General features: G+C 36.8%; 1 protein-coding gene and 1 long non-coding RNA gene across 9 annotated transcripts in view; one reads left to right on the top strand and one right to left on the bottom strand.

Annotated features, from left to right (window-relative positions):
- The window catches only part of MYT1L (myelin transcription factor 1 like), a 730,943-nt gene extending 727,655 nt beyond the window's left edge, over nucleotides 1–3,288 (bottom strand). For 3 of the 8 annotated variants that reach the window (XM_056813367.1, XM_007476190.3, XM_056813360.1), the window contains exon 1: nucleotides 1,254–1,535. The gene's annotated coding sequence lies outside the window, so the exon portion shown is untranslated. Of the gene's footprint in view, nucleotides 1–1,095; nucleotides 1,628–2,731 lie in introns of those variants that run through there. The other 5 variants (XM_056813380.1, XM_056813371.1, XM_056813377.1 and 2 more) reach the window with 4 other exon arrangements.
- LOC130456523 (uncharacterized) overlaps nucleotides 1–21,956 on the top strand; it is a 62,069-nt gene extending 40,113 nt beyond the window's left edge. The window contains exon 2 of the long non-coding RNA XR_008915521.1: nucleotides 21,267–21,956. This is a non-coding gene — a long non-coding RNA (uncharacterized LOC130456523). The remainder of the gene's footprint in view (nucleotides 1–21,266) is intronic.
- The last annotated feature ends 2,875 nt before the right edge of the window (nucleotides 21,957–24,831 follow it).

The following is a 24,831-nucleotide window of genomic DNA, read 5'->3' as shown; positions in this document are numbered from 1 at the left end:
AAAAATAAATTAAAATATTTTATAAAATTACTTTTCATCTTTAAGATAATCACAATGATATCTCTTTAAGATAAAATTAAGGAAATAGTACTTGAGTACTGGATGTTGAATATTTGAAAGAAAGAATTCCTATTGCCTTTGGTGTCTCTCTTACTAGTGTTTAAGTCTGTGTTAACTATAAGGATTTTTTTGGGTCATTTGAAGTTTAATCTTGGTCAGTGGGAAATAAAAACAACATCAAAATATTTTGTTATGAAAAATCTAATTCTAATAGGTTATCTAATAATTACTCTGAGGTAACTCTTCATAAGTTATTGCTAAATTTGAAAGCTTCACTGATTTTTTTTCTTGGTAGCTACTATGGTATTTGTTTGAAGCTTTGTTAGTTCATTTTGAACTATGTAGAAGTTAAAGTATGCAGCTTGAAGTTTTGACATAGTAAGTTCAATAGCAATATTTTTTAATTACAGCAATATAAATGAAATGCCATCTCAGACTATTCTAAATTCTATACTTAAATGTTCTATTTTTAAAATAAGCTTTTATTTCAGTTCCTAAGTTTGAACAATGCAAATTAATTTTCTTCACTACATATATACTATTATCCATAATAGAAACTAGTTCTTTTTAAAGAAATAAATCTGTTTTATTTGAAATATAATTTTTTCTGGGAAGTTTTTGTTTTAGCATCTTTATGTTATCCAGTACTAAACTGTACATGCAGCAAGTTTTTCATAAACAATGCCATGCTTAATTCATGCAACCCAGTGTCTGCTCAGTTTAAAAGAAGGACTTTAGTGGATTACTAATACTGCTGTAACCTACAAACATTTCAACTAACCAGCTATGATAAAAAAAAACAACAACAACTTTGAAAGATAAAACAATGGACATTTCAGCACCAACTCATTAAAATCTATAGAACAAAACCTCTCCCATTTAAGTTCAAGATTTAAACTATCAGATAGCATAGACACACACAGGCACACACACACACACATACACACACACACAAACACACACACCTCACAAAAGCCCTCATATCCCACAGTAAGTTAAATACAAGTTCAATCGTTCATAACTGCATTGGCTTACATGACAAATCAAGAGAGAACCCTTCTCCACTACAACTTTGAAAGGATGACGAGTAATAAAGCATACCACCGAGACCCAGAAAGGCTGTTCTTTTTTCTTCTGTGAATATTAAAATGATACCCCACATTCCAGGGATTAAAAAATTAAAATACACCCACCAAAACTGAGTAAAAAGCAGGGGGACTTCAAGAAGAGTGCAGGGGAAAGCTCTCTCCCTCTGTTTAGTGTGCAGAAGCTTAAGGGAAAAAAAAAATGTCGCCCGGGCAGGAATGACAAATGCAGCACGATAGGCTAGCAGGCCTAAGGGATCTGTTTTACTTCCACATACATCCTCTAATGCACGCACTCCCACTCATCCTCTCGATATGCTTTTTTTTCCACATTTTTTTCAGCAGCTCCAAATCCCCGGCATATGACCTTCTGTTAAATAGATAAAAAAAAAAAAATTTGCTTATCAGTCATGCAAATGAGGCTGAATTCATTTTCCACAACAGATGGCCTCATAGATAATGATGATGGAAGAGAGAAAATTGAATGTCTCTCACAAGGTGGCCATGGCAACCGAGAGCAGAATAATATCAATAATAAGCTCACTGCATAATAAGGTTGTCAATCCCACAAATCAAAGTCTCCAGCTAAATCAGGTATACCACCCCAGCTAGTTATCAGGTAAATAAAGAACTATATTTTATTTTACAGTGACCATGAAGGGAAAAAATGGAATTCCAGACCACTGTTGGGGAACAGGGATTGAGGGGAAGGACAGGAGAAGGGGAAGACAACGTGAAGAATTTATCCTGTACTTTTTTTATTATGTTTTATCTAACACATTATATTTCATGAAGGATTTTTCTAATAGCAATCTTGGTGTGCTGGGGTCTTTTCTCTCTTACTCTTTCTATCCCCCTTACACTCCCTCCTCTGATGTGGTGCCCTGCATTGATGCAATAGCAGCTCGCCTCAGGCTTCCACCTTGGCTCCCAGGGGGCCATCCTGCAAAATGAATCAGCAGCCATCCTGAGCAGACTGATTAAAATGAAAATGGCAAGGCACATGTCTGGGCGGAACTAGAGCTGAGCTTTGCTGCCTGTCTGGCAAGCATGCTCAATATAGCTCTTGCTAATAATGGCTTACTGCCTTTCGTTTTTTAAAAAAGGTATCACCATCTTTTCCCCTCAAAAATATAATGGTACTGGGGTAGGGGGTGGGGGGTACTTATATTTTTTTTTTGCTCACACTTAGACTGCCTGAATGACATGCCATAATTGTGAAAACTGCACTTAGTTCAGTCTTTCCACTAGTGGGGAGGGAGGAATATAGGGGGGTAGGGAGGGTTTCTTCACAGATGCAAGCTGGCTGAAAGACCAAGACAACATTTAAACACATGAGATGCAACAATCTCCTACCAAATCACAGGCAACAGACCACGAAAGAAAAATTCCAGCTTTCAACCTCACATACACTCCATCGAAGCCTGGGAAGAGCAGTCTAGGCAAAAATGGTTTCCATTTCAAGCACTTGCCATCGTGATGCTGGTGCTTCAAAAATGGAACAGCACAAAAGTAAGAACAGTCAGGATTCACATGATGCAATATTTTTTAAAATCATATTTAAAAAGAAAGCAACCTCAACTTACATGTGAAACACTCTTTCTTGAACTGTATTTTTAAAAATCTTCCTGTGAATTTTCTTAGGTGCTTATTCAATACTGCATTGGTATTCAGCTAGCATACAAAAACAGTTTTAAAAGTGGAACTATTTTACTTTTATGACAGATAATTAACAGATTTCCATATAGTTCAGTACTTCCTGTACAGTGCTCCTTTCAGAGGTAAGCATGCTATCAGATTAGCTTTCTAGAACCATCATTTAGTTTTGCTTCTGAAACAAAGAGCTGATTATAAAGATCGGAACACACCCATATGCCTTTTTATTTGCCTTTAGTTAATTCCAATTTCTAAGACATGACTCTTTTCTCCTGCACTCTAGCTCTGTTCCTGCAGTGTGAATCAGAAATCAATAGAACTGCTCTCATGGATTCTTTACTCGGCAAAGGAGCTGCAGTTGACTGTGCTCTCTCTCTCTCTCTCTCTCTCTCTCTCTCTCTCTCTCTCTCTCTCTCTCTCTCTCTCTCTCTCTCTCTCCCTTTCTCTCTCTCTCTCTCTCTCTCTCTCTCTCTCTCTCTCTCTCTCTCTCTCTCTCTCTGCCCCTTTTTTCTCTCTCTTCCTCCACCCTCTCTCTGTCTCTCCCTCCCTCCCTCATTCCCTCCTTCCCTCCCTCCCTCCCTCCCTTCCTCTCTCTCTCTCTCTCTCTCTCTCTCTCTCTCTCTCACACACACACACACACACACACACTCACACACATGCACACAAGTAATGACGTCTGTGCAGCTTTTTCAGCTGATTGGGCACTGAATCGGATGTTCTATGGAGCAAAGACTGGGAATCATTTACAGTCTGTGGGAAAAAAATGGTAGCTTGTATTTTCTTGTCTCTAGGAGGCTTGAGACTGAGTTTCCCCAGACAGTCAGCTATACTATTTAAGGACAGTTCTCCAGGGTTTATGTGATCACTATGGAGTAAAAGATCACAGTCCAAAATGGTCATTCAACTGTGATACATACTCTACTTCAGTGGGATTTGTTTCTATTTTATAAAGGACAAGACGTTCACATAAAAGTAAGCAGAAGTAAAATGTGCATGGAAGTGAATGATGCTTAAATCAATTAATGAAAGAATGTCATTTGGGATTTTTAAACATATTTTGCCATTAGTTTAAGCAATATTTCCAAAAAATTAAAGATATTTATAAAATAAAAATGTATTCCTTCATCTTCTAAATGATAATTAGCCAAAAACAGCAATAGGTTCAGTTCTATAAGCTAAAATAAAGTCTAAATGTAATTTTATAACATGGAGGGATCTAGCCAATTCTAAGCAACAAATTTCAAAACAGATTTACATGAACATTTTACACACATTTTTTCCATGTAAATACAAATTATGCTATACATTTATTATATATGCACATGTATTCACATAGAGGAGCATACATACGTGCACATATGCATGTATAGATACATGCACACATGCCAATATACCTACACAGGCATACTGTTTTGGTTACCTGAAGCTGTAGCTGTCTCTCACTGAAACAGGAAACTATTATGTTGATGAACATAGAGTCTAATCCTTTATTCCCAAGATAAGGTATTCCTGGGATTTGCAGCATTGAAGAACACCTCCCCCACCATACTGTCAATGTATTTCAACCTCAATTTATTGACAGCAACTGCCCCAGCCCTAGTCTGGCTCCAGCGAAGCATTTATATTCCCTCTTCCCAGCCCTCTGAGTTTTTCAGGGCTGAGAATGCTGGTACTCGACCAGCTTAAGAGAAATAATGTCTAGGGGGGAAAGAATGAATCATAGAGCCACAACACACCACAATGGAGTAACATTGCAGTCTACATTTTTCAGTTCCCTTTTAGTTGCACTTAATACAATCCAATTTAAGAAATAAAAATTGAAATCAACTGCTCTAAAAGACTGCATGATAATATCATCTCAGGAAAGCTGAGATGGGGGATGGGGTAGGGTGGTGGTTATTACCCATCTAGGTCTAATATCTCCTTGAAGTTAGCAATTAGACTACAACAATATGTTTCCTCCAAATATTTATCTAATCCCTACTTCAATTATTTATAATATGCTTTTTGCTGCCCTTGGCAATTTATTCCACATATATATTCTCTATGTTAAAAAAATGCTAGATACCTTTCAGACTCATGACCTGACTACTTTAATCCTTGTGTTGCTAGAGAGAAAAATTTGGTCTATGCAGCCATTTCCAATGGATATACCTTTAAAATTAGAACAAAGAAAATAAATCCCAGGCATTAAGTGGCTTGATGTATGGTGTGCATTGGCTAATGCAAAAAGAAACCACATCTGTGATCATAGGACATGCCCTTGGATCATGCTGCCTAATGACAGATCAATGTCTTTTAACTTAAGGACACTTCCTGTTCCTTAGGAAAAAATCTACATATATTTTCTTTGTAAGAGAATAAATTTCCTGATATTTAGAATGTCTTTATATATGTGAGTCTGAGCATGTACAAGATTCTCTCTACATGTTTATGAAAGCATCAAGATTTTTAACTTGCTTACTTGATTCTACATTCTCACCACGGAGAACTGGAACTTGGCTTCTTAAGTGAAGAGAAATTCTCCTTTTGGCATATCATTATTTCACCATAATATCCCAGACTTTACCTGAAATAACCTTCATTATTTGTCAGCAGAATTCTAAGTAGTATGGGGTTAGGGGACAGGAAGAGACCCAGAAGGTTGTTGCATGACAGAATTGTCAGACTGTCAGTATAACAAACAGATTAGATTAAAACTATTGCTTTAGTGCCATATAAGCCACTTTTATTTAGAAAATCATTATTACATTATTACACAAGAGTGTGGAAACCATTTATACATATATATAAAAATTATGTACATATTATATGTACATAATATATATATAAATCATTCCAAAAGATGGTGTTATGAATGAATGAATGGATGTATGAAAAAGCATTAAGTACTTCTATGTGCCATACAAATGCAAGCAATCAGTACAAATGCAAGGCAGCCCTTTGCCTTCAAGGAGCTTACATTCTGATAGTGGAAGAAGTGCAGAGGACTAGTGAACAGGAAAAAAGTGTTTTGGACATAGAAGGCAGAGAAAATGTAGGTGCCATAAGACAACTGATTGATGTCATTAATAGGACAAGTAGTGTGTTGATTACTATTTTTCTAAATAGAGATGGAAAGTGGATGTGGTGAAAAACTTATAGTTTTAAAGTGCCATAGTAGGATCCCAAATAATGCAATATAAATTAACTTTTCACCAATTACAGACCAGGGTCATAAGAATGAGGTTTTCACTTCTAGCTCTAGTTGGGGAATGAAGAGTATGAAAAATGATAAGAAAAGAGATTGTAGAGGCTGAAGAAATATTGTACCTAAACATATTATAGACCAAAAGGTTCAGAAGTTTAATAAAAGGGTTCCCTATATCCCCAGGGTCACTTAATGGGTCCCTTAACATTATGCATAGGGAGTCTATCTATAAGTTTTTAAACCATTTTCTCCTACTTGATGATAAAAACTCTTCAAGAATACACAACATAGACAAGTAATATTTCCTTTCTAAAAGAGTTCACCCTAATTACTTCCCTCTTTGAATTTCCATTATATAGAGCCAAACTAACCTCCTTGATAATCATCATTCATGATATTTTATGTATCATTTCTATTCTTGGGCTTGGAACAATTCCTCCTCACCTCAGCCCCTTAGAATCCTCAATTTCCTTTAATGTTTAGCTCAAATTCCACTTGCTACATGAGACCTTTATGAATCTTCTCAGCTACTCCTGCCCCCATCAATTTTTATTTATCATACTTTACATATAACAAACACATTTGGTATCCTTAGATAGTTTCTAAACCCTTTGAGGGAAGAGATTATTTTGTTTTTTTTTTCCTTTGTATTGTTGGAGTCAAGCATAGTACTGGACTTATAGAAGGCATTTAATAAATGTTGACTAATTAACACTACTTCAAAGTTAGCATTTAAATGTTCTATAACTATTTCATATATGTTAGTCTCATTTTCTGATGTATCCTCTAAGATTCTTCATAGCGTGACATATATATGCCATATATTTCTCTGTATGTGTCTGTAGTTTATAACAATGCAGAGAATGTTAGAGATGCTTAGTAAATATTTATTAACTATCATGTAAATGAGAGGTTCAGTTTGTGCTATTTGGCACCAAGGGACAGAACTAGGAATAGTAGGTACAGATTGAAAAGAAGGAAATTTTGACAATATCAGGAAAATGTTTCTAAAAATTAGAGCTACTCATAATTGAAATGGGTGAGGTGGTGCATTCCTCCTAGATGAAGAGAGTTGACGCTTGATGACCCCTTATTGAGCATGTTGTAGTGGGGATTACATTTCTGGTATAGATTGGACCAGATGGCCTCCAGCCTCTTTTTTAACTATAAAGTTCTTTCATTCTGTATGATTTATTGATTTCTTCTATCTGCCTCCTTTTAGAGTCATGATCTAGTGATTACTTGGGAAATTAGTCATATATTCTAGAATGAGATAATATTTATTATATATTTGATTATTAGACAATAGCCTGTATAACAAATGACTTTGAAAGGCCTATATCAATCCTTTTTCAGGAGATCTGAGATCTCATTCATGTGGTTACTCCATTCAATGAAGAAGACTGAAACTCATTCTTATTTACTCATCTTTGCCATGATTAATTTGAGTTTCCTAAAATCTTCCACAGAAGATCTATGCCTTCATATGCTGTAAGCTTTCCTTTAGGTCTCTGGATATTTTTGAGGGTACCAGGGTGGAGCCCTCAATATATGAATCTATTGATTCTTGTCATCATAGTGATAATCTATTTTTCCAATCATAAATTTTCACAGTGATATGCCTTAAGCCATTCCTAGATTATGGGTCATTATTAGAAATATGCCACAACTTACTTTCAATCACAATTCATCTCTCTTTTTTTGTCCTTTATGTCATCACAATTTTATTTCTTCAGAGATAATGAAGTTCCAAGATTTTTATCCACAGAGCATTGTGGGGAGAATATTTGTGTTAATGTAATGGTTTTGAGAAGCCTAGAATTTTTAAAAGAAAAGTGCAATTTTCCTAATGCAATCTGCCCCCCTTCTCTTTTTAAAAAATCCCAACAATGGAAAAAATAGTCTGAGAAAAAGAAAAGTATAGTGAAGAGGCTGAAAGGAAATAGCAGTACCTGAGAGAAATAAGAAAAAAAACATATTTAAACATAAAAGCAAATATTAAATGACATACATGCCAGACATCTACTTCCTAAGTTTATGGCCCAGGATGTTTCTGGAGCCATTCCCAAAGTAAATTTGTCATTAAGTCTATATTACTCACACAGCCAAGGGTTCTGCTTTCTTCCATTTTCCTCTCCCATTCTTCCCCCACTCCAATGCACCAATGCACAGCTTTATTCTTTATGACACAATGGGCTATAAATGTTGCAATGTGAAGATAATTATTATCCCCTATCAATTCCAAACAAAGTCTTAACTTTGAATCCCAGATCTACTACTTGCTATCTACATGACCCTGGATAAGTCACTTTCTACCTCTAAGGCTCTGTTCCTTCATATATAAAACAAGTAAACTGGACTACTGACCCCTTAGGTCCTTTCAGTTCTCAGTTTGTGATCTTATGATCCATTCAAATTCTGTATCATTTTATTTTCCCATGAAATAATAAATAGCTTGTGGAAAATGATGTGGGCTGAAGGGATTCAGTCTGTCCAACAAATATCAGGAATAAAGCAAGTCATGTCTGATAGAATTCAGAGTTGAAAGACTTAAATGCAAAATCCTTTATTTAAATATTAAGAAACTCAGGCCTAGTGAATGAAAGTGATTTTCCAAAGAACACAGGTAGTAAATAGCAGAATCATCTTTCGAACACAGGTCCTATGATTTTTAGATCTATTGTTATTTCTAATACACTCCACTAACTACTTCATAAAGATTTAAGAAATAATGCTCAACTTCTTGTGTACAGTGTTGCTGTGTTGTTAAACTGAAAGGAATTCTTTAGGATAATGAATCTTTGCAACTTGCATGTATAAAGCTATATTAGTAACCTTCCTAGTCAATGCCTTTCTTCATTTGTTATTGTGGGAATTCTTTGTTTTATGTTTTAATATTTAATAAAATGTTAGGAGTATTGTTAGGTAATTAGATATTATTATGATTTCTGTCTCTAGTCTTGTCTTTGCTCCTCGTCTTATGTTGCTTCCTACAACATAAAGGCAAACTAAGTATAAGATCAATAAAATCCATTCTGGCCTAAAGTATTAGGAATGTTCGATGATGGTGGATGACAATGGTTTGGGAATAGGATCCAAATGTTGGAATTTTAGTCACCAAGAATTCATATTTATTCCTTTGCCCTTATTTCTTTACAAATCAACCAGGAATTGCAAATGACTTAGATGGGGCAAACCAAATTCTGCTAGGGTTGACTGAGGGCTCACAAAAACCAAAGAAGACCTATTATGACAGGAAGCTTACAGAATGGGCAGATCTCCTCTATTGTAGGACCTGTCTTCTGTGGCTTTGCCACTTTTGTTCTAGCATATTCCCTTGACTTCTCCTGACCACCATGCCATGCTTCAGACTGACCTGCAACCCAAACATATCTTTTCTAACATATTTCTGTTTTTCTCACTTCCTGATGTTAATTATGTATTGTTTCACACACACACACACACACACACACACACACACAAACAAACAAACAAACATACACATAAACACACACACATGCATACACCAGTTCTGATGTTCATTATAGCTATGTGACCCACCTTCGAAAAATCATTTCCCCTTCCTGGGTCCTAATTTCCTCAAATATAAAAGGAAAGGATTGAGTTAGATGAATTTCTAAGACCAGTTCCATTCTTTGCTTTAAAGCCTACTGAAGCTCCAAATTTAATGACTTTTCTTTCAGTGACACCAGCCTACTTTAACTCCTAACTAAACTTGACCCTACCTTGCTAGCTCACACACCAATCCACTGCAGGCTCATTGTATAATCTGTCTTCACCCTACCATCTAGTGACCTCCTGTCTGACCACAACATGTATTTTGTTGTTTGCTATATCTTGCATGAACAGAATAGGCCTGTGACCTACTCTTCTATTATGTGTGTGATTAAAAGGAGTTTTACACTATTGTATGTAAAAGGTGTATCTTCAGCATTTTTTGGAAAATAAGTATCTTTAAACATAATGAAAAGCTACTTTTTACCTTTAATTTTCTACTTGCAACACTCAGCATGGACCTCATAGGCTAATAGCAACTCAACTATTTGTTTAGTGGAAAACATGGGATAAGAGAACTGTGGATTTTATAGAAGGCAGTGATACATAGTGGGAAGAGCCAAAGACTTAGAGTTAAGGAGATATAGCTTTGACTAACAGTTCTGTTTTGTTCTAGCTGTTTTACCTTGGGCATGTAACCCCTCAACTTCTATGTCCTTATTTATAAAACAAGAGTAATAATGAGTGCACTGACAAGAGTACATTATAAATTTTAAAATGCTATATCAAGTGATAGAAATTGCCTACAATGTCACTGATTAAGTCTACTCAGGATGGACAGACTAAAATCTAGGGAATTGAATTCTTAAGAAATAAAAAAAAGAATTATTATGAGGTGGTAAAAGGAGGAAACTACTGAAAGAAATTGACATGAATACACAGGGACCTCATTGACCAATACATATTTAAAAGTAAATTTATGGAAGAAGGAAACAAGAATAAATAATCAATAATTTATAGCATCCAGAACATTAAATCTCAGAATTAATGTAGATACACTTGTCTAGAAAAGTTAAAGATAATAAAATATGTGTGTACGCATGCATATATGTTTACAGATTCAAACGTGTATGTGTGTTTAAATTATGTTGGGAATAGAGGAGAATTTAACAAATGATAAGAATGCTATTCAAAGTTGAAGGAATAATGATAATAGAAAACAGAAAGTAGACAAAGTTACTCAACTCTTAACTAGCATCTGTTTTCTCTGCTGAAGAGAATAATCTTTAGAATGAAAATTGCTGATGAAATATGACAAACTAGGGAATTTATGACCAAGATAAATAAAGAGATGATAAAAGAGCATGTAGGTGTCCTTTATGGGTTTGTCACTAGTCTCAAAACTTATTCTAAAGGTAGTGAACAAACAGACAAATAGGACAATTAAGTTCCTATCAACGATCTTAGAAAGGTCATGGAGAACAGAACTGTCCCTGGACTAGATAAGGATAAAATGGTCCCATTTTTTTTAAAGAATAAGATCAGAGAATTTACGAAGTCTTGACAAAATTTCAGAAAGTATTTCTAAAGAGATGATTAGTGAATATGTAGGGAGGGAAAGAAGGAAGGACAGAAGGAAGGAAGGGAAAACTAAGTTTTTTTTGTTGTTCTGTCATTTCAGTCATGTTGGACCATTTGCAATCCTATTCCTGGCAAAGACACTAGAATTATTAATAATTTATTACTCTAGTTCATTTTACCAATGAGGAAATTAAGGCAAATAGGTGTAAGTGACTTGTACAGAGACATAGCTAGTAAATATCTGGGATCATATTTGAGCTCTGAAAGATGAGTCTTTATAACTCCATTTCTAGAACTACATCCATTTTGCCACCTAACTGACCAATTTAGTATCTACTAGGTGCAAGCTATTCTTCTAAGCAATTTGCAAATTTAATCTTATTTTAGCCCCATAACAACTTTGGTAGGTAGGTGTTATTGTCTCCATTTTGTTGAAGTTGAAGAAACTGAGAGAGAGAGAAGTTAAATGATTTGTCTGGATCACACAATGCCTGAGCCTGCATTTGAACTGAGACTTCCCCTATTCTGGTTCCAGTGCTCTAGTCAATGATGAGCAAAATTAAAACAATGACAATAATGACAGTAAATATAAAATTGTATAATTGGTGTCATAAAAAATCAGCTCAACAAATAAGGGATAAGGGAGTTAGAAAATAAAGCAGTTCTTCAGATAAACATCTTGGGATTTTAGGAATCTATACACTTGATATCATTTGAGTGTTCAATATAGTAACATTGCCCCAAAATATTTAGTGTTATCTAGATAGGTTACATTAAGAAATACTATTCCTAAAATGTGGCAAAATACTTGCTATATTTTGTCCTGTTCAGCTCACATCTGGAGTATCATTTTCAGACCAGCGCACTACGCTTCAGCAAGGATAGTGCTAATCTGAAGTGTCAGAGGAGATGACCTGCATATACTTTAAAATGATGTCATACAAAGATTGTTCAAAAACCAAAAAAGCAGAGCTGTTCAAATTGGAGATGAAAAAACTTGGGGGAGGAACAGTCTTGAGGAAGAGGAATTAGATTTATTCTGCTTAATCCCTGAGGGCAGAACTAGTATCATAAGAATAGGTTATGAAAGGGCAAATTTCCACTTAATATTAAGAAAAATTTCCCAAGAGATAAAGATATTCAAATGTGGGATAATCTGCCTTAGAAGGTAGGCTAGATAATAGATGGTATCACAAGCTGAAGGTATTAGAGAGGTGATTACTACTGAGGTACAGGTTAGATTAGATAACTCTAATGCTCCCTCCAGCTCTTTGGTTCTAAAGCATGACCATTTGGGGGTGGGGGATCATTTGTCATTTATACGTAGGTGACTTCTGAGGTTTCTTGCATCTCTGAAAATTTGTGATTCTGAGAAATCTGCTAAACCCAAGAAGATATATAGCTTGACTTAGAATATGAGTTTCATACTGCTCAATTTCATTTTTTTCTCAAGGTAGAAGGCATAATCAGCACTTTTATTGTCATTTTGCTTCCAATTTGAGATCATGGCAGACACAACAGTCACTATTGTCTGAAGCAGGAATTCCAACAGTAGTACATAGTGATAACTCTTAAGAAACTACATAAAAATATTACATGATAAGTACACTAGATTACAAAAATGCTATGTGTGGATGGGAGGTGAAGTTCATTATTAATTGTGGGGATCAGAACATACTTTATAGAGAAGATATTTGAGATGGCCTTTAAAGGTTGGGTAAGAATACAACACTAAATCAGGGAAGAAAAGTATTCCTGTTCTTTTTTCTTTCCATCATCTGTCTCCTTCAAATAATCATTTCCCTTCCTGTTTTACTTGTAGATAAAAAATATAAGAAAAAAATATAGAAAACATTATGGAATGTAAAATGAATACTTTAAATTGAAAGGTTTTTGTATAAATAAATCTAATGTAACCAAGATTAGAAGGAAAGCAATAAGTTTGGAAAACATTTTTATATACAGTATCCTGGAGAGAGGTCTCACATCTAAAATAGAGAACTTTGTCAAATATACAAGAATATGGCCCATTCTTTAATTGATAGTCAAAAGATATCAACAGATAGTTTTTGGATAAGGAAATCAAAGCTATATATAATTTTATGAAAAAATGTGTTAATCCATTATTGATTAGAGAAATGCAAATCAGAACAATTCTGAGATGTTATCTCCTGTCTAACAGATTGAAGAAAATGATAAAAGGGGCAAAATGACAAATGTTGGAAGAACTGTGGAAAAATAGGGGTTAACACATTGGTGGTGGAACTGTGAACTGATCCAGTCATTTTGGAAAGCAATCTGGAATTATATTAAAAGAATTATAAAGTTGTGTATATCATTTGATCCAATAATACCACTATTAGGTTTATTTCCTAAATTTATTAAGGAAAAAGGAACAGAAACATTAAGTTCTAAAATAATTATAGCAGATTTTTAGAGTAGCAGAGAATTAGAAACTGAACGTATGTCCATCCATTGGGGAATGGCTGAACAAGTTGTGGTACATAATTCTAATGAAATACAATTGTGCCATGAGATATAACAAACGAGATGATCATAAAGTACCTGGCAAGACTTATATGACGTGATGCAAAGTGAAGTGAGCAGAATCAGGATAACATTGTACACAGTAACAATAATGTATGCTCAACTGTGGATGATAATTTTTATCACCATGGGAAGAAGCCAGGACAATTCCAAGGGACTGACTCCTGGCAAAAAAGGATCTCCACTGCCATAAAAGGAGCTTGGTTGAAAAATATTCTTCATCACTTTATTTCCTTCATGAATTTTTCTCTACTGTAAGCAATATGTGTCTTATTTCATAACATGATAAACACAGAAATGTATAATGTATGATAATATATGCACAGCCTATATGATATTACATGGCTTCTTGGGGAAGGTGTGGTATGGAGAGAGGGGAAAAAAGAATAAGACAGATTTTTGGACTTAGCTAAGGTGAGAATATGTTTCTCTTGGATGAGTGTATTTATTATATTTTATTACATATTTATAACAGATCATATATATGTTATAAACATTTTATTATGTTATTCTTATATTTATGTAAATAAAAATAAATGAAAATTCAAAAAATTAATTTTTTTTAATAAAATAAAGTTTGGGTCCTGAAAAAAATTATATCTAATACAAATTTTACCTGAACCTTAGATCCTCATGTTCATCTCCCTACAGGGAATCTCTATTTAGATGTTCTGCCAGTGCCTTAAAATGAATACATATGAAATCAAGATTACTAGTTTCCTCACCCCTTTTGAGACAGATGCTAATCCTTTTGATGTCACTCCTTTTGTCAACACTCCACCATTCCTAGTTTTTCCTTGAAGTTTTATTATTTTATTTAACTCCTTCTCCTCTCATATTCAATTAGTTACTAAGTCCTGTGATTGTACCCCTTTAATATCCCTCACATCTGTTTACTCTTTTATATCCCTCTGCCACAATCCTAGTTCACTGATTTATTATCCTATGATAAAATCTATGCAAAGGAAATATTAGTCTGGAGTGAAGGGAAGGAGGAAAAAAGTAAGGAGATTTGTTAAGAAGCAATTGGCTTGGGAGCAGCTGGGTGGCCTAGTGGATTGAGAATCAGGCCCAGAGTTGGAAGTCTGGGTTCAAATCAGACCTTGGACACTTCCTAGTGGTGTTACCTTGGGCAAGTCACTTATCCCCTATTGCCTAGCCCTTACCACTCTTATTTCTGCCTTGGAACCAATACTCTGGACTGATTCTAAGACAGAAGGTACAGGTTTAAAAAAAAAAAAAAGCAATCGGCTCATTTCTGGTTGATTAAATTGAAGAAATTGAGACTTTCATTCTAAAAGCTCTATGTGTCCAGTTGTTTTAGCCCATCTTCTTATGAAAATGTATTCAAAGCCCTAGTTGTCTTCCTTGGAATATTCTAGCTTATCATCAGTTATTTTACCTATTAATGAAAACATGCCCAAATCAGTTTCTTTGATCAAAGTTTTAGGTGTACTCTTTGACCAAACTCATGTTTATTTTGGATTATTTTCCTTCCTAGAACCATGAATACTCGATTTTTGGTTTTTGTTTGTTTATTTTTTGTGTGTGGTTTTGTATATGTGTCTATAGCCATCACCCATATTCACTGTTATAAATTAATCTCTTTCTTAAAGTCTTCACTAGCTGATTTTATGCTTATTTATTTGTTTGTGTATGCATATGTGTGTGCTTTTATGTGTGTGTTCATAGAAACTCTAACAAAACATACCTGAGGTAGCTTAACAAAATATAAGTAGAGAATGAAACATGAAAAAACCTTCAAGTTCAACTTATTAATCCACAGTAAGTTAAAATCTTCCTTTTATTTAAATTTCTTTACATTTTTAACTTGATAGACATACAGATATAAAATTTTCAAATATACAAGTGCTTTTTAAACTCATATCTTATCAAGAAGATATCATATAGTCAAAGTAGCTAATTAATATTATTTCACTTCATCTTGGAAAAGAAAGATTTTTAGAAGTATTGGAAGAGGCATAGAGTCCTGACACTATTTCCTAAGCATGGTGATAGAAGGGAACATGGGCCATTTTACCATTGGTTGAGGTACAGGCTAAAGTTCTGGGGTGCTGTAGCAGAGGGGGAAAGGATATGATTCTTGATAGCTTCAGATTTTAAAGTAAAGATTAACTAGGTGCTAAGAGGTAAGGTAGTATAATGGCTAAAGAATGGGCCATGTAGTTAGGAAGACATTGCTTCCAAATCACCTCTGACCCATAATGGCCTCTCAGGGTGCCATGCAGATCTTTAGGACCAAATGTTGCAGAGAAGCTACCAGTCTGCCTTATGGAGGGACATTCTTACCAGAAGTTCCCTATAATGATTAAAGCTTAGGTCCAGTCCCCCTGAAAAAGAAACAAAAAACCTTAATTAGATTCTATAATACTAGGTAACAGAGGATATAGAGTGTTAAGCTTAGATTCAAGAGAAATGAAGTTTTAGTATTGCCTCAAACATTTACCAGGTTGTATAACTGAACAAAGTGACTCACTTTGCTCAGCCTCAGTTTCCTCATCTCTAAACTGGGTATGATAATAGCAATAATAATATCTACCTCACAGGTTTGTTGGAAAGAGAAAAAACCAAAAACAACAAAAATCCATCAAAGAAATAGCATCTATAGTCATTTGTAACTGCTGAAGTACTCTGTGAGTGCTTCTTTTTGTTCAAGTTTATCTGACTCTGGGTCCCCATCTGTGGTTTTCTTGGCAAAGTTACTTGAGTGGCTTGCCATATCCTTCTCCAGCTTATTTCATCTGGGGAAACTGAGGCAAACAAGGTTAAGTGACGACTAGTAGCTAGTAAATGTCTGAGTACAGATTCGAACTGAGGAAGATGAGTCTTCTTGACTTCATGCTCATCACCCTATCCATTATACAACCCAGCTCTCTTTCTATAAGTGTAAAATATTGCTAATCTTATCATGAAGTCAAATTGTTACTATATTACTCATGCAGTATAAAAACTGTTAGTAACTTCTAAATTATAGGCTTTACCTTTTAGAGATGGAGTGCCAGGCTCCAGCCCCATCCCCTAGACAAAGTAATGTGCCAATGCCAACCCTCAGAGGCCACAAACTGTACCCCTTCTCCCACTGAGTGTCAGATGCATCCTGCCCTCACTTACTCCACTCAGGGGAGGGAGGAAGCACTCCCACTGGACTGCTGGGCAGGGGGTTGGGTGATGTAGTCAGGCTTGGGAAAAGGGAGAAGTGAGGGGAACAAGCACTCTATTCTGATCCCCTATAATTATGTAAGCTCTTGACATGGGCACTGTACCCCAGAAATCCAGGCCAACTATTATCAGGGAAACATCCTTGTGACTCTTAATCTAGAAACACCCAATGACCTCACCCAGGCTCCTGAGATGTTTACCCTCTTTTGCCCTCTACATTTAAGATGGACAAAGAAATGAATCTTTATGCCTCCAGGCAGACCCCAGTCAGAAGACCACCTCACCCCACCAAATGCCTGAGGGACCAACACTCTCCAAGTCAAGTCCACACCAGGACATAGCATCTAAAGAGTATATAAACCCCAGAACTGATGTCGTCTGGGGGACAGTCTTTCAATCCATGCTGTCCCCATGGGGGAACAGCCTTTCCTTTCATGCTGTCCTCCCAAGGAACTGCTCCCCATCTTGCTGTTCCACGTTGCTATTCTCCTGGCCACTCTCAACATTACTTTCTAAATTAATAAATCTATTTTTTTTGTTTTTAAGCTAAGTTTTGGAGTCTTGCATGCTTGCAAAAGGTATCCTTCCAGCCCATAACATTTTGGCGCCCAACATTTTTGGCTCTCCTGAAAGCTACTCCTATACTCCTGATCATCTATGAGGACAGAGCTTCTCAGGTAGGAAGGAGCCTTTTCTTTGACTCCTGAAACCCCCATCTTTTGGGTGATATCTTTGTGGGAACTCTTTCGTGCTCTCTCTCCCCCATCGGCCCCAGATCAGTCTGGCTGCTGGAGTTTGGGGTCTATCTGTCAGCTCCCCCTTATACTGGAAGACATTCTGGTGTGTGTGGAGTCTTGCCGCCTCAGTGTTCAACTGAGTGCTCCCCTCAGTGTTAAAACTGAGTGCTCTTGGTTGGGCAACCTCTGTGGACGCATAGTTGTTGAACGTCCAGGGTGGAATTGGCCATTCCACATCTAAATGGGACAGAGACAGAGAGAACCCCAAGATTCCCCTTTGGGGTGCATACTTAAAATTGGAAAAAAAATAGCACTAAAGGAAAAGCAACCAATTTCTTTTTGTAATGTTGACTGACCACATTACATCCTTGGTAAACAAGAGGCATGGCCTATCCATGGCACCCTAAATTAATTTTTTTTTTCAGCCTGAGGTCAAGCCACATAGGGATTAGTCAACCCAATGAAGACAAAGGGAGAAGCATGCTTGCAGGCCTCTCCTGTCAGGAAGAGATCAAGCCTAAGCAGCCTGAGAGAAAATTCATTTTGATTTTTTGTTTGTTTGTTTGTTTTCTCTCATGTTAAATAGCTGAACATGATCAAAAAACAACAAAAAAAAAAGATGAGGAAATTGACTTTTGGTACCCTACATTCTAACACCAGGTGGCAATTGGACATATTTTATGGACAGAAGCTCCTTATCTTTTAGCTTTATTCTCTCACCAGGCTCCTAGTCCCCCAAACTCTATTCTTCACTTGGATTTTAAGGCAAGGGCCTGCCAAGAAACCCAGGTGAAGATGAGGGTAAGGAAACAGGGAAGCTTTTCAGTTAACTGATCAGATCTGCCTTCTCCTCTACTGCAGAGAGGAAGAAGGATTGATTCTGAACAGAAAAACTGGTGAGACACCCCTATTTTTGGGATTTTTAAATGTCTTACAGTTTTAAAACTAAAGTTTTTTTTCAACTTTTAGAAAGAACAACTTATTAATTATCTTCTGTTTTGAGGTAAACAGGGAGAGATAAGATCTGATAAATCTCCTTTCCCTGTCTGCTAGCCAGAAGGAAGTAATGCTTAAAATCTATTAGAAGTATTTATTGGTATTTTATTTCAAAATTGTGATCATGTATTTATATGGGTTTAAAACATAACATCCTAATTTTAATTTTGTCAGACATTGAAATTTGTTTGTATAGAAAAGCCACAGATTGGTTTTGTAAAATAGGTTTTTAGCAGTATAGCCTCAAAAGGACTGCATTCCATCCTTATCTACCTTTCTACCATAACAGTTTAAGTGAAAAAATGAGTTAAAGTGTTTAAACTTACCAAAAATGGATTTTTGTTTAAGATTATCAAATGGTTTTCTTCTCAATGGTTTTCATCTCAGTGTATTAAAGTTGGACTAACTTTATTATTACATTTAACTTCTTGGTCTTGAAAATAGATAATCAGCCCGCTTGTCAAAAGGCTTGCTTTAAGGTTTACAGTCCTTAACAGGTTTCAAATCTCTAAATTTAAAATAGGTCCTGTAATACTAAATGCTTTATGAAATTTTTTGAAATGTTATGTGAGTTGCTATTGAAATATGTATTTTAAATATTGTTTGGATGTAAACAAAAGCTCATTGTAAACTTGACTCTACCATAGATTTTGTTCAATACTTGGTGGTTATACCTCAGTTTACCAATTTGTACTATGAACTGAAACTCATAACTGATGAGTAATATGCTAAAGATACAGTATTTCAATGATCCTTTGAATCAGAATTCTTATGGGTTACTGATTAGCAATTGAAGTGATATCAATAGAAGGTTTGTTTGACTTATGATGGTAAAAGCAAGTCAGAGAAGGTGAAGAGGTATGTTGGGTTTGAATTCAGAAGAAAGAGGGACTTTGATCTAAAGTCCATAAAGCTTGAGTATGTAGATTTGTGAAGGAAGAATGGAAGTTGTGTTCTGCTTTTTAAGCAGAGGGTTTTGAAGGAAGAGAGAAAGAGAGAGAGAGACAGAGACAGAGACAGAGACAGAGAGAGAGAAGGTGAAAGAAAACAGATAGATGTCCTGCTCTCATAATTGGATCTTTAACTTAGGGATAATTTCTAGAATTGATGTATGTAGTTTTAGAAAATCACAAATAATTCTGGAATTTCTCTGAAAAATCCTTAGAGAGATTCCTGACTGGTCTTGTCTTAGTTCCTTCAGATGTCTTAAGGCCAGGATATGATCTAGCCTTGATTTATATATTACTATAGTGCTAACGAATTCAATGTTACTGTTCAGTTCTTATGACTAAATTGTGATAAATTAATTATTGCCAAAATATGTAAGAATAATTGCTATAATGTAGACTCATAGGCTTTAAGGAATCCTTAGAGAGGGCAAATAGTCAGAAAAGCTTGCTTGAGTGTATGGAAATTTATTTTTGGACTGCTGATAAGCAGAATTTCTCTGAGCTGTAATGGGTGAGACTTGTCCTTTAAGGAAAAAAGAAGGCTTCTGGGATCCAGTGGCAAGTGCTCTAAGGAGAGAGAAAGTCCTAGGATGGTTATAGAGAAGGCAGCCCAAGGCTCACTTTGGACTGAATTTTCCTGACCCTCTAGGCTGCTGATCCTTGAGTGAAACAATAATGGCAGTGCCAGCCTTGCTTGGTACATGAAGCCACTCACTATGTCCTTTGACATGAGGAAATATTTTCCCTCCTGGGCCTTCTTCCTTTGTGACATCGCCATAATCAGCACATAATACAAATTGGAAAATTAAAGTTTCCATTTCCCCAAACAACATTTTAGATTAGTAATTGAACATCCTCAAATTGTTAGGAACATATTTTGAGAAATAGATGAGGTTTATTAATTGACGGCTTGTTTTTGTAGCCTTAAGTGATCTTCAGCTTGGAATAGCTCAAAGCTTTCCTGAATTTTCCCCAGAATCTGGAGTAAATAAATTCATCTGTAAAATATTGTTACTCAAGTGTTTATAAATGTTATAGTTAATGTGTACTTTGCAAAAGGATATTCTTTAACAGAAACATCACATACCAGCTCTGCAAACAACTCAGGAATCTGATTTCCTAAAGGGATCATCTATTCCTGTCAGAAGATGATTTCTGAAGGAGTCTGTTGGCTAAGATACCCAAATGCAAATGTGTAATACCAATTGCTATTGTGCTAATTTTCTTTGTCTCTATCCCCACAGTCCTTTTCTACACTTCTATCTTAGGTGCTGACTCTCCCCTTGTGACCTGTCTATCCATCATGGGAAGCAGTCGCTGGACATCCCTCACATCTCCAAGCAGGTTCCCAGCTACCTAGGACCAAGGCATTAACTGAGGACATGTCCCTAAGACCCTGTGCCCACAGCCTTTCCTTCATTGCTATCTTAACCCCTTTTACTTTAGCCTTTAACTACCTGGCCATAAGTATTTCTTTCCTTAAATTTTGGGTCTTCTATATTTTAAATCATGCATACCGAGCCAGCTGGACATATAATTCTCTGACTCAGCTTGGGGAAGCAGTGGCCAAAGCGGGTTCCTCTAACTGTTGGGTCTGTATGAAGCACCCCCAAAGTGGAGAGAACCCCAGGCCTCTAGCCCAAGGTATTAGTGCCTCTGCGGTGTATCCAAGACCTGAGGCTTTAAGGAGATTAGCAACCACTCCAGTTTTTGCTACTCCCCTGTGGGATATGTGGACCTTGTATTTGTAACCTTGTCATCTCTCTAGTTGCTTCTAGGGTGAAAGTACTCATGGGAATCACCCAGATGCCAGATGCCACCATAACCTCCCAGCCTGATGCTCTGGATATGGCCTACAGTCAATACCTCTCTCTCTCCTAATGTTAGGCAGGGACATCTCTACGCCCATTCTCAGCTGTGAAGAAGTTACAGAAGACAGACTGCCTTCCCTTTTTCCCTTACATATTAGGAGAGGGGGAGATGACATGGGCACTGTACCCCAGAAACCCAGGCCAACTATTATCAGGGAAACTCCCTTGCCTTTGCATCCTTATAACTCTTAACCTAGAAACACCCAATGACCTCACCCAGGCTCCTGAGATGTTTACCCTCTTTTGCCCTCTACATTTAAGATGGACAAAGAAATGAATCTTTATGCCTCCAGGCAGACCCCAATCAGATGACCACCTCACCCCACCAAATGCCTGAGGGACCAACACTCTCCAAGTCAAGTCCACACCAGGACATAGCATCTAAAGAGTATATAAACCCCAGAACTGATGTCGTCTGGGGGACAGTCTTTCCATCCATGCTGTCCCCATGGGGGAACAGCCTTTCCTTCATGCTGTCCTCCCAAGGAATTGCTCCCCATCTTGCTGTTCCACGTTGCTATTCTCTTGGCCACTCTCAACATTACTTTCTAAATTAATAAATCTATTTTTTTTTGTTTTTAAGCTAAGTTTTGGAGTCTTGCATGCTTGCAAAAGGTATCCTTCCCAAACACCAAAGGTATCCTTCCCACCTATAACACTCCAAACCCTCAAACCTAACTTCTTTCAAACCTGTGTGAAGTGGAAATTAAGGGAACCTTGAAAATTTCAAAGTACACCCTCTTTGGCTACTATTCAAGGAATGGGAAGCCATTTCAAATGCAATGCTTTATTGATGGTGTTTATTGTGAAAAAACACAGAACTATTAAATAGTCAAAATCACTTTTTCATTAAAGGCAAAAGGGGTCCAGCACTAGTAGGCCTCGACAACAGAGCTGCACACCATACACGACTGCACAGAGTTCGAGGATTGAACTTTGGTCACTCTGGTTACTGACCCCTGGGAGTGCCACCATGCTAGATGGACTCCAGGGAACAAAAGAATTTGGGGAAACTTTATACCATTTGGGGAATGCTGGGGCAGGGAAAGATGATTGACATCACTATAGCTACAAAGAAAATGGGAGTGTTCAAACTACACTGGCAGGATACAATCAAGTTTGGGAAAGGAATCATAGCTGGAGGCTAGGGTGTAAGAGAAGGGGCTGCTTACAATGAATACTAAAGGATGGTTCCTGCCCAGGTGTGGACCTTCTTAGGAAAGGGTCAGATACAATAGGGGAGACTACCTAAAACAAAGAAGGTCCTTAGCTTATGCTTAGTCCCACCCAACTAGGATTGTCATTCCCCTGAGGGTCCCCTACTCAGTCTGAAACTGCCAGCCTGGGATTCCCTTCAGGGTATTCCCATGGGAACAGGGAAAAAGTACAACTTTGGGGTCTCCAACCTATAAGCTAGTCCTGAAACTTTGGGTTCATCAGATCCCACTAGGTCACAAGTTTGGTATTCCTAGATTCCATGTTGACAATGGAGAAAGAGAGAAAGAAAAGCTTACAAGAAAAATCCTTATTTATAGGAAAATATAACCTCCTTCAGGTTAAATGACTTCATACTGACACATTCACTCCATCACCTTCTAGCCTTTCAGAAGGGGGGAACTTCCAAATTAACCTTTTTAGCAAATGACCAAGGGATGACTCAGGTTTAATCTGGATGCAAGGCTGATTGGGAGATTGACAAACCACTATTGTGTTTTCCAGAGATTATCCAACCTGTTCTCCCTCAGGTAGGCACCCCTTTGGAAGCAAATTGAATAGGCTGGGCTAGTAAGAGGAGAAAGGGTTAAGAATGCAAATTAAAGTAGCCCTAGTTTGCTAGTAAAAGAAACTGGGGAAGGGGGTTATAGAACAAGGAAGAGGTTATTAGTCTAGCCTCCAGTTCATAAAACTGATTCCTGAATCACCTGACTACAGTTTTGAACATTTTTGAAGTACAAACTCAGAAGACACATCCCCAAATACCCAAAATACTTTGTATAGTGAAGATAAGAGTTGCTCCTGATAGTAAAGACATAAGTTGTTTCTCTCTCACTCAGGTAAAAGGTAAAAAAGAGGATGTTGTATTCTGAATGGTATGGGGCAGTCTTGTCCTGTCTTGAAGAGACCTGCTTAGTAACTCCTAATGGGGAGAGCAAGAGGGGAGCAGCCTCTCACTTTCTAGGTAGGAACTCTGGTGAATTCTGTGCTGTAGGGATGGGTGCATTGTATCCTTGGGGCACTAGTCCTTAGTCTGCATGCCCACAGAGAGGTCTCTGTGGGCCATCTCTGGCATGTGTGCCATAGGTTCACCATCATGGCTTTAGCTCAAAACACTGTTTTCTTTTCTCTTAGGTATAATTTTGCCATGTCATTATAGAGAAAAAAACTTTTCCTTTAAATTAAAAAAAATGAACAAGAATTATGTGTTAATGTGTATGTATAAATACACATATGTAAATCCATATGGATACAGTATATAGTTAATGTATGTATGTGTGTACATATATAATATGTGTATTACATATGTAGTCTCTTCTTTAATGTCTTGATGACATGGGCATTGTACCTCCAGAAACTCAGGCAAACTATTATCAGGGAAACTCCCTTTTTCTCTTACATCCTCATGACTCTGAGCCTAAAAACATCCAATGACCCCTCTAGGGTCCTGAGATGATTGTCCTCCTTTGATCATCCTCTAGATTTAAGATGGACAGAGAGATGCACCTCCAGGCTACACCTCAGACATCTCTTTGTTCCCTAAAACTAAGGAATCTTTATGTCCCCAGGCAGATGATCACCCCACCTCACCAAATACCTGGGTGACTAACACTCTCTGCTGTAAAAAGTATAAAATCCTCAGAATTTATATTGTCTGGGGGAACAGCTTTCCCATTCATGCTGTCCTCCCAGGGAACTGCTCCCCATCTTGCTGTTCCACCTTGCTATCCTCCTGGCCATTCTCAACATTACTTCCTAAATTAATAAATTTCTCTTTTTGTTTTTAAGCTAAGTTTCCGTGTCTTGCATTCTTACAAAAGGTATCCTTCCCGAACCACAGGGGTACACCTCCTCACTCCTATAACATCTTGGTGCCCAAAGTGGGGTGGAGTCTTGCATTCTTGCAAAAGGTATCCTTCCCAAACCCCAGGGGTGCACCTCCTCACCTGCACAACATTATTATATCCTTATGTTATGATTAAAATTATCTCAAGAGACTGATTTTTTGGGGTAAGAATATAACTTTTTTGATTATATCAGTTTTATTGGTTAGGCCAACATCATAACTAATAAAGTGAGATAGATCTCCATATCTCTTTTGGGACCAGGGACATCTTAGCTGGGTCAGGCTACTTAATAAATAGGTTTTTAGAAGCTTATTATTCAGCCCTTCCTTTTACCATCCCAAGGTATCTTTAATTGGTGATAGCTAATTAAGAAGTGGTACATCAACCTATCCATCCTTTC

This window comes from Monodelphis domestica, chromosome 1 (assembly GCF_027887165.1).
Source record: "Monodelphis domestica isolate mMonDom1 chromosome 1, mMonDom1.pri, whole genome shotgun sequence".
In the NCBI taxonomy this organism is placed as follows: domain Eukaryota; kingdom Metazoa; phylum Chordata; class Mammalia; order Didelphimorphia; family Didelphidae; genus Monodelphis; species Monodelphis domestica.
Note: the sequence above shows the minus strand (reverse complement) of the source record. Positions and strands in the feature narration are given on the sequence as shown.